This window comes from Lipotes vexillifer, unplaced genomic scaffold, assembly GCF_000442215.2.
Source record: "Lipotes vexillifer unplaced genomic scaffold, Lipotes_vexillifer_v1.1 scaffold262, whole genome shotgun sequence".
NCBI lineage: Eukaryota > Metazoa > Chordata > Mammalia > Artiodactyla > Lipotidae > Lipotes > Lipotes vexillifer.
Genome location: NW_006798529.1, coordinates 373,804 through 379,062, shown reverse-complemented (window position 1 = coordinate 379,062; position 5,259 = coordinate 373,804).

Below are 5,259 nucleotides of genomic sequence, written 5' to 3'. Positions count from 1 at the left end.
ATAGGCCAACGTGGAATTTGGTCAGGGGATGAAGGGGTTACATCCCAGGCTAAGCGACTGGATGATACGTGCTCTAAACTCATACACTGAGTGGCTCATAGCAGGTGATCACTGTTCAAGACACTGGGGAGTCATCAAATGTGTTTAAGCCACACCCGGGCACAACTGGGGCAGATCCAGGCATTATGGGGCCAGAAGCTTAAAGTAGTTTAGGGGGGCTCCTTAAGAAAATGAACTTAAAATCATATGACCCTGTGAACACATGAAAGGAGTCCATGCAAGTGAGTGGCTCTCTGGCTTAAATTTCTTCAGCTTCCTTGGCCTTTGGGCATGCTTAATTCTGCCCAGCAATAAGAAATGTCAGGCAAGAGTGAGGAGGGATTAGAAAGGGGACCAGATTGCTGCCTAGAAGCATATAGTTATTTCTCTCTTGTGCCATCATCTGATGGGCAGAGTGCTTGTTTATCACCCCGACTCTATGGTTAACTATATGGAAGTGTTGATACCCCGTTTTTAATCCACTGCAGAACCGAGCACAATGCCTTGCACGGAGTAAGTGCCACAGTAATGCTGAGTAATTGGTTAATGATGACAGTGGACATTTGGTATCTCTATGAACAAACTCTGCCTCTCTCATTTTTTTCTGAAAAGAGTAACTGAGCACATATTATGAGCCAAGTACTGGGAATACAGCACCCACTACGTATCCAGAAAATGGGAATAAATACAAAGGTGCCTCTCACATCCCCTGAGAAGCTCACAGCCCATAAGAAAGAAAGTCAATGCCTTAATAATACTGAATATTTACTGAGTGCCTGCTGCAAGGTAACGTGGTTTGAATAACATAGCTCATTTAATCCTATCAACCTGAGAGTCAGGCAATATTATTTCTCCCGTGACACACATGAGGTCACATGGCAAGAGAGTGTGGGGAGAGTCAAAACGTGAACCCAGGAAGTCTGCTTTGAGAATCCACAATTATAACCACGCACACCTGACAACCAGAATTTAACAGAAACATAAAAGCATGGTAGCAGCAGAGGGCAATACATGCTTGGACAGAGAAAGGTACACGGGGAGTACAGGAGGACGTGGCCAACCCTTGGAAGTCAGAGATGGCTGCAAAGAGGAAGGCTTGAGTTGAATCAAAGAATCAACAGTATATATAAAATAGATAAACAATAAGGACCTACTGTATAGCTCAGGGAACTACACTTAATATTTTGTAATAACCTATAAGGGAAAAGAATCTGAAAAGGAAATAAATATATATAATTATATATTATATATATATATATTTTTATATATATTTATAACTGATCCCTTTGCCGTATACCCGAAACTAACACAGCATTGTAAATCAACTATACGTCAATTAAAAAAGGATTAAAAAATCAATTAAAAAATATATATAAAAAAGAATCAACAGGAGTTCACCAAGCAGACGAAGAGAAGGGAAAAGCATTGCCAAGAGAAGGAACAGCAGGTGCAAAAGGAGAGTTCTGAACACCCATGACCTGTAGTTTCAAGCTATGGCAAAGCCACCTAGATAGGCCCTCACTTGTACCCATGAAGGAGAACACACACGGCACAGCACAGGACCTTTTCGGAGCAAATCCTCAAGGCTATAATTCACAGCTCCAACGGGTAACCGTGGCAATGAGGAAATGAACAGGGTAGATGATTCCTTTGAGTGTAATTCTTCAGCAGCCCAAATGAGGCTAACAAAAGAGAAATTAAACACAATGCTGGGTCATGGCACGTTGACACACGTGTCAACTTAGAATTTCAAATAAAATTAGAAGCTCCTTCTAATAATTATATAGGATGGCAAATAAGGTCCGGGGCAAGCACATGTGGTCAGAAGTGACTAACCGTATTTTGCAAAAAAAGCATCCGGGGCTGACCCTTCTCAGGATAACATTGCAGGGAAGTCAGACAGGAGGAAAGGTTACCAGCAGTTAATGTTAAATAGTAATCCATCCGCTACATGCCCCCACCCACTCCTCCATATTCATAGGAAACTACCGTCCATCCATAGTCATTACTGTCCGCAGAGTTTTAAAGTAGCCAAGGCACAAAGGCCCCAAGGGCCTAGAACTGTGCCTGACACATCATAGGCATTCAATTAAAGTTTTTCTTTTTTTTTCTTTTTTTTAACATCTTTAAGAATGAAAGAATGAAAGGCACTGGGGAGAGGGATGGGGGAGGGGCACTGTAGGGGTCGGGGGGAAAAGGGTTTTTGTGGGATTATATGAAATCATGTGTGTGAAACTTCTGAAAATTGTAAAGCACTACAGAATTTACAGAAATTTTCATTAAGTAAACAAAAGAAAGAAAAATAAATAAATAAATAAAAAAATAAAGTAGCCAAGGCAAGCTTGGAAGATTTCAGTTCTACTAAGAGTGCTTCCAGGGATGAATGCCTAGGCTTCCCCCACCAACTTCAAAATTAAATTCATAAAGGGAAATGGCAAGTGCGTGGGCCTGGGACAAGGTGGGACAAGTCCGATTTTCCTTAAAACAGCAAGATGTGCCTCCCTGGATTGGGTACTGACTGGGTGCTAGGCACTGTGCCCGAGAGGTTCCAAGTGCAGGCTCTGGGCTTGGATGGCCTGAGTAGAAACCCAGCTCTACTGTTTCCTCAGGGGGCACACCACATCCCTGCTCTCTGCCCCATCAACAGTGAAGAACAAATATGACTCCATGGTAAATCTGTTTCTTTTACTTTAACCTTTGTATTCTATTGCTTTCCTTCCAGTTAAGAATGTTTCCTATAGCCTGAAATATACAGGATAGCCCATTCTCAAGGCTCTGACCTTTAAGGGTACAACACTTTTCCATTCATAGAGAGATAAAAAGTTGCAGAACCGAGAATGACATTTGTCTTGGAGGTTTACAGGAACATCCTGACCTGACCTACTTGGAAGCTGCAAGAACAAAGGATTCTGACACCAAGAAGTTTGCCACAACAAACCATGCCCCTCCCTCACCTGGCCTTTAAAAACATTTTGCTGAAACCCTGCAGCGAGCTTGGGGTTTTTGGGGCACAAGCCACCCATCTCCTTGCCTGGCCCTGCAATAAATCTTTCTCTGCTCCAAACTCTGACATTTTGGTTGGTTTGGCTGAACTTGTGTTTGGTAACAGTTCTCCTGTGTCCACTGGCCATAACAACAGTACCTACCTAAAGTGAGGTCAGCCACATGGCCATGGCTTTGGCCCCATGCTTTGCAGGGCAGCAGAATGATGCTCCATAAGCTTTCCCTGTGATTCTTGTCTCTGGGGCTCCCAAGGCATGACACAGGTGCCATCAGCCCTGCTTTTGAAACCAGAAAAGGATCAGTAACCTGCTTATGGGGGCTCAGGTGGCCAACAGCGGCAGGTGAGCCTGCCACTCCCACTGCTCCACGCCTTCCAGCTTTAGTCTTGAAAGCTTGGGAAATGGAGGTATGGGCAAGGGTTCAAGGGTTCGGTAAATCTTCAACCCGCTCAAGGGTTCGGTAAATCTTCCTCCGAGGCCTCGGACTTCCTTCTAGAAGGAGCTTCTGCAAAGAACGGAGCAGTTAAAACTCTTCCAAGAACAGAGTTAGCTGCAAACATCCCCTCTGCCAGGCACCAGTGGGTTTCAGCTTTTCATTTTTCATCGATTTAGGCTAATCAGTGAGATCCCTTCATCTTCCCACGTTTACTGTGCACCCACCTTCTTAACAGCTGTCCCCATCCATGTCACAGAAAATCAGGTGATTTTGATTTTCAACGTGCTTACAAATACGTCATCACTTCCCATCCTCACAACGGCCCCATAGCCAATTTCACAGAAAAAGAAACTGAGACAAGAAAATTTAAGGAATTTGACTAAAAAGTCACACTGCAGTGGGAGAATATCAACCCAGGATTCTCGACCAGGGAAAAGGTGAGTTTCTACCTGCTGCATGGGGGGCCCGGGGGTTTGGGGAAGCTTTTATGGAGGGATTATTGGGGGCAATGGTCCAGGTTGAGCTAGGGTAGAGTCCCTTAAAGCTCTTTCCACCATATTTTATGTAAGGATCCCAAGGGCCCACTGTCTGCTTGGCTGTGATGTCTGGTCTTGTGGGCAAGTAGGAGGGAAAGTGGGAAAGGCTAATTCCGAAATCAAAGGAAACTGCCAGGGACTCTAGGACTCAATACGGAGAGGAGGGCTTTGTGCTGACACGGGGCTGCAGGTATAGAAATATACATATATTAAAGACAACAAACACAAAGCCATGGCTAAGCATGGTGGCGCGGTGTGCTGGGGACCCAGGACACTGACTTTTCTTTCCAAGTGGTGTTTAACAGGGCGAGGTAGGTCCGGGGCAAGAACTCGCCCCTAACCCCACCCGCCCTCCCCAGATTTAGACAAATGAGAGAGATCTGAGCTCGCTTTACCCTGAAATGAAACCCACCCTAGAGCAGACTGGGAGAGGAGACACCGATTGCCCCGAGATCCGCAGAGGCGGCGGCTCTGGCAGATCTTGAGCCGGAGACCCAGCTTCCTGCAGCCTTCCGAGATGCCCGGCGCATCTCTGCGGCACCCAGACCCCTGCGCGCTTCGGCCGCGCCCGCAACCGCCCACGCTCGCCTGCTCCCGGCCGGGTGCCCGAGATTCGGGGGAGACTAGAGACGCACAAGGCGGAAAGGTAGATCCGGAAAGGAAACGTGAGAAGAGTGAAAATGTCTATCAAATTCAGTTAAACACACGAGAGACTGAAAACACCGCGCCCAGAGGCCAAAAATGAATTCCCACTTGATCCCCGCTGCGCCCCCAGCGGGCCTGCTGTTCCTGGAGCCACCTGCGGGTGTTCTGGTGGCAGGGATCCCAGGGCAGACCTGCGCCCGCGCCCACCGTACTCCCCCGCAACTCCGGGTCTGGAGACAAGGATTGTCGTGGCGGGGAGAACAGATCTTGTCAAGTTAGGCTGCTCTTTAGAAAGAGAAGAAAAAAAAAAAGTCGTAGCTGGAAAGTTATCCAGTCGGGCGGATTTCGGAACGGGCCCCTCCTCCCCGCCCCAAGGTCCCAAGCAGCCGGCCCGAGCGCACGGCGTGGTGGGCAGGCTCTCGGCGGCGGCCCCGCGCTGGCCTTTGCTGTCACCCCAACCGCAGGGCGCCCTGGCGCAGGTTCGAGTTTGCAAACCGGCCGGGGGTGAGGAGGCTTCTCTGGGGGTCACTGCTCTCATTGGTCCCCCGGCAGAGCCTCGACAAGGAGCCCCAAAACCTGGAGAGCCTGAGCGGGGTGAGCG